This window comes from Galeopterus variegatus, unplaced genomic scaffold, assembly GCF_000696425.1.
Source record: "Galeopterus variegatus unplaced genomic scaffold, G_variegatus-3.0.2 Scaffold8661, whole genome shotgun sequence".
In the NCBI taxonomy this organism is placed as follows: Eukaryota; Metazoa; Chordata; class Mammalia; order Dermoptera; family Cynocephalidae; genus Galeopterus; species Galeopterus variegatus.
Window position 1 is genome coordinate 33593 of NW_007734772.1, and position 14759 is coordinate 48351.

Consider the following 14759-nt stretch of genomic DNA (forward strand, 5'->3'; position numbering starts at 1 on the left):
CAGCTCAGAAATTTCACATGTAACATCTATTCACTATCCATTGGCCAGAACTAGTCACGTGGTGCACCCAGCAACAAGGGAACCTGGGAAAGGTAGACTTCCATGCACCCCGGAAGGAGAAGAAAACTGAATATTGATGAACACTGGTTAGGTCTGGGACCCTCCCCCCAAAATAGTTATGAACATTAGGGTTCGAGCAGTGAGTCTCAAATTCTGATTTATAGAGTATCTTTATCAGCACTGTAATGAAAGCTTTGGAGAAATGCAGATTCCCAGCCCACCAGTTTGGAGAGCTATATTCTGTGGTCCAGGAATCTATATATTTGACAAGTCTCACAGACAAATATGCATAACAAGTTTGGCAACCCCTGAAGTGAAGTGTCCTCTGATCACAGTGCTAGGATGGCCTCAGAGGGCATCCTGGGTTAAAATATCGAAACATCTCCAACTGGCTTTCTCTCTTCTCTCTACATTCTTCATGCTGCCTGGGTGGAATTACAAAGCCCTCTGTCAAGGTTGATGGCAGCCTTCACTCAGAATTCCAGTACCCAGGCCTGTGCTCCTCATACCAACACTAGGAGTAGGCCCATTTTACTGATGGGACAATTGAGGCACAGAATGCTATACTGTATCTGAGATTGCTGACCCCCCAATCCATGTCTTGAATAAAAAAGAGGCAAGTGTCTGACCCCAGATGCCCCAAACTCCACCCACAGAAGATCAGGTTGCCTGGCATTTCCCAGGGCAGTAAGCCTTTAAGATGAAGGGTGTGAAAAGTACACCAAACACCCCCATTATGGCCAGTTCCCCCTTTGCCACTTTTGTTTAATTCTTCTTGGAGAACAAGATTGGAAAGACAGTGCTAATTTAATTTGCCAGAATGAATAAAGATAAGACAGTAACGGAGGGTGATAAAGTGCTGGAAGTACATAATTCACATCCCCGAAACCCAGCCTCCTCCATCACAACCACCTTCACCACGGTGGAGCTGATTAAGCCAGAATGATAGGAGTTAATTATCTTCCTCAGTTGCTTAGGAAGGCTGGCTTCCCCAGCCAGGCAGTGGGGGTGACTTTGTAAATGGGCAAATGAGATTAAAAGGAGGAAGGAAACCTCTGGGACTCACAGGTCCCCATTGTGGCAGAGAGAGGGCGCACTTAGGGAATCTGTTCATTCCTTAGCAGGTCTCCTATCAACCCCGGGTCTTTGGAGTCCAGTACTTCTGGAAGATGTTTATGGGTGTACCTAAAAGTGGGTTCATCACTGAGCCCATCGCCCGTCAGTCTGACCAGGCTGGGTCCAGATCACAGGGAAGCAGCATCAATTGTGTTCACAGGGACGCCATCAGTAGTACCCACAGGAGCATTCCTGTGCACAGCAGCTTTTCTTTGGTGTACACAGGGATTTTTGCTCATCAGTGAAGCAGGGGGTATTTTCACGGTGCATTTTGGGGTCCTCATGGGTGTGAAGGCACATAGGCATACTTGACAGGGCACATGGTTATACTCGGGTGCTGGTTCAGCACCATAGGTGTGGGTATAATGTAGTTAGAAGCACCTATATTTAAACAGAGCTTTTCTTTGGTGTACACAGGGATTTTTGCTCATCAGTGAAGCAGGGGGTATTTTCATGGTGCATTTTGGGGTCCTCATGGGTGTGAAGGCACATAGGCATACTTGACAGGGCACATGGTTATACTCAGGTGCTGGTTCAGCACCATAGGTGTGGGTATAATGTAGTTAGAAGCACCTATATTTAAACAGCCCTGGGTGTAATTCCCTGCCCCACTGCTAACTAGTTGCATGACCTTAGTGAATTTGCTTCTATAAGCCTCAGTGACTTTATCTGTAGAATGCAAACAGTAATAGTCCCCACTTTCTAGAGTTCCTGTGAGGACAAAGAGATAGTGCTTGAAAAGAGCCCAGCTCAGCACCCGGCCTGCAGGAAGGACCCTGTGATCATGAGTTATGATCAATGTTATTATATGATGATCACGTGGCTTCGCGTTCCCAGGTGAACGTGGGGAGTGTGTTTATCGGTGCACAGGGTAAGTGTGGCCACTGGGCTGGCTCATACACTTCATGGAGAGTTGCATTTACGGCCATAGGGAGAGCCCTTCCTGCCACATTCAAGGTGTTATTCCATCTTCCTTGTGCCTCAGACAGTGAGGACCTGGTGCCTGGCTGGGAGGGAGGGAAAGAAGGTGGAAAACCAGCCGTTCCTCCAGTTCCAGAGAATTTGAACTTTACACAAAGCCGGAGACCTGGTTAGCTGGAACTGAAAGCAATTCGCAGCAACAAAAGGAAGCATTAGAGAGAGCGCCCTGGAGGCTGGAAAAGAAAGGGGTGAGACTGGCCCGGGGAAGAGCGACTGAAATGCAACCAAAGCAGGAACACATCTGCCAGGGGCCCGGGTTTCCCTTCACGAGGAATGAAGGAGCCGCGATGCAGGTGCCTTGCCGGCTGATGACGAGGGGAGAGCAAATGCCCCGCAGGTGCCCAGACCCGGTCGATGGGTTTTAATTTCCTTTTTAATGGAGTCCAAAATAAGGACAGCTGGTGTCGGGGCCTTGGATGGGAAATCCTGGGATCAGGATCAGAACGGAAATAGAGATCAGATTGGGGTGAGGAAGAGGGCAGAGTCACAACCAAAGATAAAGGGGGTTTGGAGCTGGAAAGTTCAAGGAGTGAACACTGGCTGTGAGAGGGAGAGTTTCGGGGAGCAGGGGGACTGGGGAGAGCAGTGTGTTTCTGAGAAGAAGGCTCAGGACTAAGACTGGGAGTAGGGGGAGGTGGATATGGTGCCAGGTTTGTGAGGGGCCTAACAGCTTAATGGAACAGGAGCCTGGATCTTAATGTCTCCACCCCAACCCCAGCTCACTGAGGAGCCCTGGGACCCCTCAGGAGCCCAGACAGTCCTGGACTGACCCCACTGTCACAGGGTTGGGGAGAATCATAGAGAGCTGGGGATGAGGAAGCTCTTGGAAATTACACAATCCCGTAATCATGCACAAGGAATTCCAAGAGCAAGAGATAGGGAGTGATTTTGCCCAAAGTCCTTGTAATAATTTGGATTCCCCTCAGCAAACATTCACTGCCCTCCCTCTGAGGCAGAGTGTATTTCTCCATCTAATGATGTAGGGCTTGGCCGTGTGACCTGTTTAGGCCAAGAGAATGTGAGTGGGTGTGACAGTTGCCAATTCCTTAAGAAGCATGCTGCATTTCTGCTCACCCTCTCGCTCTTGTGCCATTTTCCGTGAGAACATGGAGGCACCCGCTGAAGCTCATGCCAGGGAACGTGTGGGCCCCTCTCTCGTCAGCCCAGCAGCAGGGGCCCCATCTCAGGCTAGGCAGAGATACTGGGTGATGGGGGGTGAGCTCAGCAGGCAGCTGGGAAGCAGAGGAGCCCAGGAGGGGGCTGGGAGCAGCTCCAGGAGAAGAAGCAGGTGTCCGAGGGCTGGGCAGGACAGGAAAGGAGCAGGGGCAGAGGCCTGGGGGACACTGCACCCCAGGGCCACTCTCCTGCAGCCAAGAGCTCCTGGGTGTGGAGTGAGAGGAGGGAGTTGAACCCTGCTCCATGCATGCATCTCTGTAGCCCCCGGCCAGTTACCTCTCTGCTCTGAACAAGGAATGGGGACAAGAATGCCCCCTCCCAGGACAGCAGTGGGCAGTAACAGCACCTGTAATATGTGGCGTATGGGACTTCCTCCCCAAACATGCCTGGCCAGGACACCTAGCATCAGGGGCGTGGGCTCTGCAGTCACACATGGGGGACTTGTGTCCTGCTCCACTGCTTTCTGCCTGTGCAACCCTGCAAGAGCCCCTCCCCTTCCCTGAACCTCAGTTTCCTCCTCTGCAAAGTGGGAATAATAATGCACCTCCTTCCAAGTCAAGGTGAAGAGGGAGATAATCCTCATAACGTGCCCAGCACAGAAGACACGCTTGATCAAAGGCAGCAGACGTCACCTGAGCTGCGGGGTCTGGAGGGGCTTTTAGAGAACAGAGGCTGGACCCATAGAAGAGGATGTTATTCCCACAACTATCATTCACTTGGGTGTCCCTTCCAGAATCTGGCATGGGGGTCCACTGCTGTCCCTCTTCTGCCCCCAACACCTTCTCTCTCCCTCACATCCAGCTCTAACAGGGCAGGTCTGGTTCTATGTGGAAATGGATTGTCTGCTCACGTGAAACCTCATGAAAACAATAACATCTTCTGTCTGATAAATGACAGGAGCAAAAACGCATCAGCATTCTTCTATTATGCTTTTGTGAACAAACAGGATGTCCCCATATGTGAGAAGCTCACTAAGAACTGTCTGGGAAAACGCAGCTTCTCCCTTTAAGCCACAATATGTTAAAAGCAGTTTCCACACTATGACCTGTCACCTTTTTTCAGTTCTTTTCTTTTGAGTGAGAGCAGCTCTTGCTATGGCCTGAATTGTGTCCTCCAAAAGTTCATTTATTGCAGCCCGAATGCCCAACATGGTGGTATTTGGAGATGAGGCCTTTGGGAAGTAATTAAATTTAGATGAGGTCGTGAGAGGGTGGGGCCCTCATGATGGGGTTAGTGTCCTTAGAAGAAGAGACAGCAGAGAGCTTGCTCGCTCGCTCTCGTGATGGAGCTATGTGAGAACATAGCAAGAAGATGGCTGTCTGCAAACCAGGAAGAGAGCCTCACCAGAGCCCAGCCGTGCTGGCGCCTGATCTCAGCCTTCCAGCCCCAGAACCGTGAGATATACATCTGTTACTTAAGTCATGCAGTCTGTGGTATTTTGTTATGGCAGCCTGCACTATGACATTCATTCTTGTGAAAGATCTGTTGAGAGAGGTGAATCTGAGAAATTCATGAACTCCCAGAAAAATCTGGCTTTTTAAAAAAGTATTCATTTGTGGTGTGAAATACAGCTGAGTGTGAGTGAGCAAACCCAGGTGAGGTCAGGAGGCCGTTATGGTGAGGGTTGAGCTGCTTTGCTGGAGATCTGTCTGTCTTTACCTGCTCCTGACTGGTGTTTGTGGCTTCTGTTTTCAGTCACAATTTGTGAGGAAACAGTAGAGGTCTGTCCGGGTCTGTCGGTCCAGTTGCCGGCAGCCCTATAAGGCAGGCAGGTAAGGCCCCACTTGTGCAGCTCCCTTGAGCCCAGGTCCCTTCTCTGGTCAACTCCATCCTTGGGCCTCCATGCCCTGACTCCAGTCCTGTCTCCAGACCTTTGGCTATGGCCTTGACACTGGGTCTGTGAGACTTGTCCTTCCTAATGGCTTCCTTCAGCCTCTTGGGTCCTTCCCACTGCAGAACTGGGCAGACAGCCCAGCAAGTGGAGTGGGGCTGGATTTCATACCATCCTGAGACCTGGACAAAATGTACCCCTGTCTTGGGCCAAAGGGATATGCCCATTGGAGAGTAACCCCCTATTTAGACAATGGTTTGGACACCTGGAACCTTGGAATTCCCCACCCAGATAGCACAAAGCCCACTGCCCGAGCCCCGGTGGGCCTCTTCTCTGGGTTTGTCCTCCTGGTGGTGGACTGCACTGTGGCTGAGCAACCAGGCCAGAGGGGTGGCCAAGGGGCAGCTGTTCATGAGGGTGGTGGAAGGAGCTGGATTGTGTGAGCTGGGGGGTCCATGTGAGGCCTGGGATAGGAAGAGGAGGAGATGGACCAAGGAGAGGCCAGGGCTGGTTCTCCTATACCTCCATGTCTGGGGTGTAACCCAGGGAGTTTGAGAACTTTAAAATTAAAACCGGTCTCCCAGTTGTATAAAGTTGTATTTGTCAAGGTAGAAGGAATAGGACATCTTTTGTTTACCAGTTTGTTAGTCTGATTTATCATTTTAAATATTTAGGAACGTGGGCATCTTGCCCTGGGCCCCTTGAATGTCAGGGACGACCCAGAGCACCTACTGTGCACGGACAACTTGCTCAGTCCTGAGGGTCAGAGAGGAAGAAGCCACCACCATCCACCATCTGGCAAGTAACATCAGTCGCCTCCTCCCTACATCATTATGAGTGGGGGAGTCAGGGAAGCCTTATCTGGTCTGGTCTAGTCAAGGGGCAGGTGGAATCCTCACCAGGCCGCTCTGCTCCCCATCCAGGACCAGCCACGGTGCTCGTCGTTTTGGGGGTCAGATCGCTTCATCGTGCTGTGTGAGATGCACGCTCTGCCTAAGTGCATGTCCAGTGTCGAGTTCTGGAGAAGAGCAGGGCCCTGTAAGGAGCTGCGGCTGTCGGAGGAGGCAGGAGCCTCTCACTGTGTTTATGGGACTCTGGCCTCTTCCCGCACCGTCTTACCTGCTCTTCACAACCAGCATTATCCTTCCCACTTTCAGGTGAGGACACCTGCCCCAGGTCACACGGTCAGCATATGCACCTCCATTCTCTCAGTGTCAGACCAGGGCCCCTCAGGAGTCTGCAGAATGTCAGGGGCCTGTGCCAAGAGTAGGCTCAGAGCCTGGGCATTGGGGAGTTCAGTCAGTCAAGAGACATCTTCATCCCTCCTTCCTCCATCCGCAGGAGCATTAATGCCCAGCACAGGTGCAGCACCAAGAGAGCATCCTTGAGGCATGTGACTGGCGAAGGGATAACACAGCTGTGGGACCAGGGTGGGGAGCACCCCTGCAACCCCTCAGCCTGACCCCTCTCCTTCCCTGGCTTCCTTCAGTCACTGGCTGCCCATGCTGTTCCCTCTGCCTTCCAGCATTTAGGGCCTTCTCTCAGTCCCCCGGAATGCACCAGGCTCCCACCCACCACAGGGCCTTTACACGTGCCTTCTCTGCCTAGATCACCTCCTGGTCCCTGTGGCTCTTCCTCACCTCCTCGGGGAAGATCGTATCTCTACACTCTTGTCTCTGTATTTGATGCTATTGTGTCAAAGCATCAAAGCCCCCTCCTGCATGGCACTTGCCCCAGTTGTGATGAATTAATGATGTGGGCAGGGATTCCTTCAGCACATCTTTTCTCCACTGGCTGCAAATCCATCAGGGAGTGTGGCTGAGCCTCAGAGATCGTGAGGGAGATACGGGAAACAAAGTGGAGCCCAGTAGCTGAGGGGCTGGGAGTAGGGCTGCTGGGATAAGAGACTCAGTGACAGTGGGTCCTTCATCCCTCCTCTGATAAGAAGCAGGCATTGGCATACCTGAGCCTGTTCTCCAGTGGTCACAGGACTGTACAATGGGTAGTATCTAGGAGGCAAGGGTGGAGTGATGGCTTTTAGCTCATCCCCATTGCCTTGAGGTCTGACTCTTAAAATTCATAGAATCACAGCATCTCAGAGCTGCAGGGATTTTCCTAGGCACTTACTGATAATCTGCCGTAGCAGGAATGGATTTATTATGTGTGTATTTGCAATCATTTACGCACACACACCCGAGAATTTTATCTTTCCCCACTCAGCTTCTCCCCTTTCCTGCCCTCTAAACGAGAATATTATCTTTGCAAGATGGTTTCTGATGTGTGTGTGTGTGCACGCATGATGCCGAACAGGAGAATAGGCAATGGAGAGAAAGACAAAGGAGGAACCAGAGGAATAAGTTGATCTTTCTATAAAATAGAAACAGGGGAGGGGAAGGAGAGAGGAGGCAGACAGAAGAGCTCTGCACACTCATTGTCTGGGGAGATTCTGGAGCTTGCGAGAGGCTCTGCAGCTCCCTGAAGGTGAGGAATAAGGCCTTCAGCAAACGTTCTGTAAATGGAGTGTATCCCCTTTAGTTTTATCCAGGAAATGGAAATAAAATAGGAATTCCTTTTACAATTACTGTTGGTTACTGGACTGCTTCTTTGGAAGTAGCACTGAGCTGAGCCTGGGCCTCATAGAACCAGTTAGAGTCAGACAACCCCATTATGAAAGACGCAGACATTTGAGCTTCTCAAGAACAGGAGTGGATTGCGTGTGTTGTCCCCGTGTGTCCAGCACCTGTACAGGGAAGATGCTTCATAAACGACCACTGAACAAGTGAAGAAAGAGGAACAAAAAAGTCTTTACTTTCTGAAGTGCATTTCACAGTTGAAGAGTTTGCGGGCCAAAACTAATGAATAAAAAATTGCCCAAAGACAGATAATCAAATTCACATTTATTGAGAGCCTTATGGAGAGCCAGGCAGCCATCTGGTCAGATGAGGAAACAGACTCAGGGAGGGGAAGAGCCTGATCCAAGGTCATGCAGCCAGGCATGTGAGCCGGGTGCAAACCCCCATCTGCCTGGCTTCACCTTTAGGCTCTTTCACTCACCCCCAGCTTTGGGGGTCCTGGGTAGGGGTTGAGGGGAAGTCACACATGAGCTGGATTTTCAAGTGTACATGGCATCTCAACAGGCAGAAGTGGTGGGACACGGGTCGTAGGTCATAGGAGGAGGGAAGGGCATTCCAGGTGGAGGCGGCGGCAGGAGGAGCAGCCAGGAAGTGGGAAGTGCAGAGCATCTTTGGGGAACATGGAGAGCAGCATTTGATAGCATCAGCAAGGAGAGGTGCAATGGGAAAGGCGGGGTGATTCCTAACCAGGAAGCCAGAAGCTCCTCCAAGGTCACAGTTTTAAACAACTCCCCCAGCCAATGGGAGTCAAATGCATGGACTCAGTTTGAATATGAATTCTTAGACCTGTTTTTTAAGTCCCTCAATCTCTAGTGACTGCCCCTGCTCTATCAGTAGCCAACTCCCAGCCCTATCTTAGGGCCCAGACCTCTCTTCTGAGGCCCAGGTCTGCATGCCCAGCTTCAACAGCCCCCCAGACACCACCTGCCCGGCCCTGAGCCCAACCCAGCCTCCTCAGGCTCTGCACCTTGGACTGCTCTGAGCCAAGTCACAGCTGGGGTCAGTGACAAGAGTGGTTGTTTTGAGGTGCTCACCCCTCCTGCCCATTGTCCAGATTAAAGCCACATCTTCCCCAAGCACCCATGAGCACAAGTCTCTCTCCTGCTTATGGTCCACCATCCCACCCCTCTGAGGCCATTAAAGTCACTCATGCTCTCTCTGCCACCTCCCCACGCCACCACCGCTGTCCTGTTATTCTCGCTGTGGGAGGAAATTAAGTTTTGGGCTGTGCAGGCATGATCTACCACTCCTCAGCCATGCACAGATCCCGCCGTGGGGCACAGGACATGGCTGCAAACATGCCTCCATCTGAGCACTCCCTGGACGTTTCCTCATCTGCTGCTCCCCAGCCACATCCCCCCTGTCCCCATCATTCATTTGTGGCCTGTGCTTTCTCCTGAGAATTGGACCTCATACTTTCTGGTAGAGCATCAGCTGGGCACAGCCATCACTCACCCTCTGGGGACCCAGCACAGGTCTCTCTATCTCTGTCTGGGCTCAAGTCAGGGACCATGTCTCCATCAGCTCAGGGACCACACTCAGCACCTCTAGGAGGAGGAGGAGGGTTTTTGGCTGGTTGGTAGCCACCACCTGCCAGATGCCTGGGTTTCCACCATGAGTGTGGAGGATCTTGGGGTTAAGTATTGCCCTTGCAAGACCTTCTTCTGAAATACAGATTCCCCTTGAAAGGAAATACATCATGTTCTTTCTGTTCTCCGCTTTTCCTCCCAATTGTGTGGGGATGTGGAGCCCTGGGGTCTCAGGCTCTGTCACTGAAGATCAGGTGACCTGCATATCATGCAAGCTGGAGTATGTTCCTTGACCACTCTAGACCTCAGCCTTGCATCTGTCCTTGGGGCAAAAAGGTGGAAGCAAAAAGATAGGGTAACAAACAGCCCTCAGAGGGTGGAGGAGAGGAGTCGACATAAGCGCTCAGCCCCGAGCTGGCACACAGCGGGTCTCGGTACATGCCGGCTGCTGTTGTCACTGTCTGGCAGCAGCAGCATGGAGTGGTGAAGGGCTCAGCTTCCAGAGGCAGCCTGGATGGGTTGAAATCTGAGCTCCACTGCTTTCCAGTGCATGACTCCAGCAAGCTACTAACCCTGCTGGGCCTCAGTTTCCGCATCTGGAAAATGGGGATGGTGATTGTGTCTTCTTCACAGGGCCGCTGTGAGGATCAGATGACTTAACACGTGGAAAGCACTTGGTGCAGGTCTGAGCACACAGCACCTCCCCTCCTCATCTCTATCTCAGCCCTCCTCACCCTGCTCACAGAGCTGTTTGGGGGCCTGTCAGCTGCACCCAACCCCAAACTCCTCTAGGGCAGTGCCTGTGTCTCCATGAGGGTGGCCAACTTATCCCATTTTTACCTGGGACTGTCCCAGTTTTAGCACTGAAAGTCCTGCATCCCAGGAAACCTCTCAGTCCCGGGCAAACCAGGACAGTTCGTCAGCCTAGTCTCCATTTTTTGCATGCCAAGGTTTGTCCATTTGGGTCTCAACTCATGTGTCACCTCCTCAGAGACTGACCCTTACCCACCATGCAAACAGACATGTTTCCTTCCTAGTCCCTCTGTCACCCATTACATGGGACTATCCCATGGCCCCCATCCAATGTCTTGTCCATTCACATCTCCATTGTTTCCCATCCTCCTCCTCCTCCGGAAAGGAAGTTCTCTGGGACCAGGGTTCCTGTCCCTCCTTCTCCACAGGATTCCCACAGGACAGGACATGGCCTGCATCAGCGCTTAATACATACTTGTTGAATAAATAAATGTCATCCATTTACTAAACACCTACCGTGTGCCAGGCAGCATCCTAGACTAGGCACCCAGCACTGAGCAGGACAGATTCAACACCCTGGGAATGGGGACAGCAGGCTGTGGATTAGAACAGGGCAGTCGAGCATGGGGGAATCAGGAGGACTTCCTGGAGGAAGTGGTGTTTCTGCTGGGATCAGGAGAATAGGCAGGGTTAGCCAGGCCAACCGGAGAGGAAGAGGCTCCAGGCGGCGCCACCAGCCATGCACTGGCTGGGAGGGGAGAAGAAGCGCCGCAGGTCTGAGGAGGTGGGAGCGTCCAGCAGAGTCCACGTCAGTGACGATTCCCGGCATGGAGCAGCCCAGGGCTGTGAACGGACGGAGCTGCGTTATCCAGGAGGAAGCCAAGGCTCAGAGCCGGTCACGGGCCTGCCCGGGTCACCCAGAAGCTGGTGACAGAGTGGCTGGCTGGAAGCCCACTCTCCGGACCCCCGGCTGGGCCCTGTGGCCCTGGGCTTTGTCCACACCTTCAGCCGCCCCAGCCTCTGTCAAGCCGGCCATGTTTTTCCCTCTCCTCCAGCAATCTCTGTCACCTTCCGCCTTGGAGGCTGAGGCCATTTCTCAATGTCCAGCCAAGGGAGAAATCATTATGGATGTGATTTAAGTAATAAAACATTGGCTACCAGGCCATTCGGGTCTGAGAGAGCCGGGGACAGAGGCCCGGTCGCTGCCTTTCCCGAGATGAGACCTCGGAGGGGCTGACTTGGGGCGCTGGGGCCAGCGGCCCTGGGCGTGATGTGCTCTTTCCCCGATGTGAGCCTGTCTTCGCCCCTGGGAGCCGCAGCCGTGTAGCACCCGCAGGGGTGGAGGTGAGGACTGCGGACGCGGTGCAGGTGCAGCCCCGGGGCACTGGGGCTGCAACCCCCGACCGGCAGGGGGCGCTGGGGCCGCGGCGGCGCCGGGCCTGCCCGGTCACAGAACGCTCACCCGCTCCCCGTGCAAACCCGCGCATCTCAGCAGCTCAGTGTGGACGGCAACAAACGCACGCAGCCCCCAAATTCTCCCGGCCTCAGGACAGGCCCTGACCATCCTCTGAGCCCCTGCCCTGCGCGCGGGGAGATCGGGGCGCTGGGCGGAGCCTCGGGCTCAAGTCCTGGCGCTGCAGCCCCGGGAGCCGCTTCCCCCTCGCGGCTCACCCTCCCCATCTGTACAATGGGGTCGTGTCCCTACCTCTCGGGCTTGTAGGGGGCACTCGGACGAATAACGGATGGCCAAGCTCCCCACCAAGCCCCAGAACTGTGCCGCCCCATGTTTCTGTGGCTGCCATCATCCTGGGTACTTTTCCCCACCGCCTCTGCAGCCAGTTCCCTGGAAGCCTGGGCGCTCATCCCCAGAGAGCAGGTCCCTGCGCTCATGACCCTCCGCCTCTGGGCCCTGAGTTCCTTCATCAAGGTTTTATCCACTTTTCCAGCCTGAGGTTTGTTCTTTTCTCTTTGCTATTCAATCTGGAACGGCCTTATTTTAAAGATCATCTGGTCCAATTCCACCATTGTCAGATGGAGAAATAGAGTCCCCGAAGGTCACTCAGGGACTCAGAGCTGACATTGGAGCTGGGGAAGCCCAACACCGTAGCTAGAGCTCTCTCTACGTCTCCAGGCAGCCTGCTTTTGATAGCCCTCCTCTGAGAGCCACCCATGTGGGGTCTCCGCTCACAACTGCGCCCTGATCAGGAGAGGGCAGGTGCACAGAGGAGCCTCAGGACCCAGCCTCACCCCTTGGTGGGAGGCAGGGGGGAGCAGGGGTTGTACAAGCACTGGTTTCTTCCTCTGTGACGTGGGCACAATAATCACTGTCTCTCGGAGATGCCGGAAAGAGAGGCTTGCTTGGAATTATCCCAGTCAAGGGACATTTTCGGGTGAATGTGGAAAATTCACAAATGGGGACTAGAGGGACAGGACATCGTGTTTTCAAGGGAACTGATGAATAAATCGCAGGTCATTCAGAGGTATCTGAAGTTCATCTGCCTTCAGTAAACTGATCTTCCTTTCTAACTCCCTCCCTCCAGCTGAGAGTGGTGTGAGAAAGGAAGAAATAAACAGCAGCTTCCTCCCACCACACACACACACACACACACACACACACACACACACACACGGGGCCAGAAAAGGAAACCCAAGCCTGCCTCTTTTCTGGGATCAACCTCAATCCTAGTACTAACAGCTACTGCTTATTGAGCACCTACTATGTCCTAGGCACCACGATAAGCATTTTACAGGCATCATCTTATTTCTGTATCCCAAAGAAGACAATGAGTTAGGCACTATAATTAGCCTCATTTTATAGAATTGCAAGAGGGTAGGATAGTAGCATAGAGGAAAGAAGACTCTCAACTGACACAGGACTTGATTTCCACTTCTCACACTTGACCGTTGTGAGACCTTGAGCAAGTTACTTAGCGTCTCTGAGCTTCAGTTAACTCTCTATAACATGGGGAATGACAATCTTGCTGGGCTCTTTTGAGAAGCAAATGGGTCAGTGTCTGGCATGGAGTAATTATTCAGCAAATGGTAGCCTTGGTCATTCGTATTATCATTGTTGATTAGGCATTATTCCTATTATTTCTTTCTCCTGTGCCATTCCTGCTGCGGAGAACTGTGAAGCTGAAACCCACCCAGAAAAAAAGCATGGAGGTCTACAGAGAGTTAAGGACTTCCCTCTGGGACATATAAAACAAACACACACACACACACACACTTTTCTTCCAGCAAGGAGAGGGCAGGTGGGGACTCTTTCCCAATGGTAGCCCCTGGGCATTCTGTAATTCCCAATGGTTGCAGGCCCAGGCTCCTGCTGTCTCTGGTCATGGGACCCTATGTACTGGCAGTAGGAGGAGGGTGGATGAATCCCAGGTGGCATAAATCAGGGGATCACTCAGCCCAAGGGGCCTGCCCAGCTGCAGCAACCTCCTCTTGGGCATCTAGCCTCCACTGCTGCTTTAAGGCAATCTGTTCTCGACCTGACAGCTACAGAATCATGTAGCACCCGGCACAGAGCCTGGCACAGAGTGGACATCCAGAAAATATTTACTGAATGAATTAATAAATTCTAAGATTCTATAATTCTAGGTGTCTAAGATTATGTATGATTCAAAGATTCTATGATTCCATGATTCAAGAATCTTTAACTGTTATATTCATTTTAACCAAGGATCCCAACTCTGAATGCTTACAGGGGCCAGGGAGGGAACATGCAGGAGTGAAATGGGCCAGATGGAAGTGCAAAATCACATCGTGGACAAATGGGGCAGGCAGGGAGGGACTGGGGAGCCCACTCCCCATCATGGCTGTGGCCCACTCTAAGCCCAGTGTGGTTAGATCTTCCAATTTTCCAGGACAAGATAGATACATAGACTTTTCTTTTTTATGGGTGTTTTTTTCATAGAATAGTCTCATTTTAAAAACTGGCATTCTTTTTAAATAATAATAATGAGGGAAACTGGGTATGGGATTTATGGGAACTCTCTGGACTATCTACAACTTTTCTGCGAATCTAAATCTATTCTAAAATTTTTATTAAAGAAAAAGCAAACACCACAAGAACCAAAGGAAATAGATCTGTGAGCTGAATCAGCCCCATGGGCAACTGTCTGCAAACTCTGCTCTCAATAGTGGTAAAACTAAGCACTAAGCATGCAGCCAATGCCCATAGCCTTGAGTGGCTTGGACACCCCCACTTCCTGCTCAGGCTGGGGGAAATGGGGGTCAACACCTAGAAACTGGGGCTGGAGAGTTCAGAGGGGCAGAGGCAGAGAAGAGCAGGCATTGAATGGGCTGGGAGTGGGGGGAGTTCTGGGCAGACATGTTGAGGGGCCTACTAGATGTCCGAGTGGAGACGTGCAGCAGGCATTTGATGTACAAGTCCAAGCCCAGGTGAAAGGTGTCAATTTGGAAGTCATGAGTGGGTAAATGGTATTTCTATGGGACTGAGTGGTCCCACTCGAGGTAAGAACATCAATGGAGAGGAGGAGAGGGTGGAGGACTGAGCCTGGGCTCTCCCATCTGGAGAGGACTGAGCCCGGGCTCTCCCATCTGGAGAGGACTGAGCCCGGGCTCTCCCATCTGGAGAGGACTGAGCCCAGGCTCTCCCATCTGGAGAGGACAGGAAGAAGAGAAGGATCCACCTGAGGAGAGTAAGAAGGACCAGCC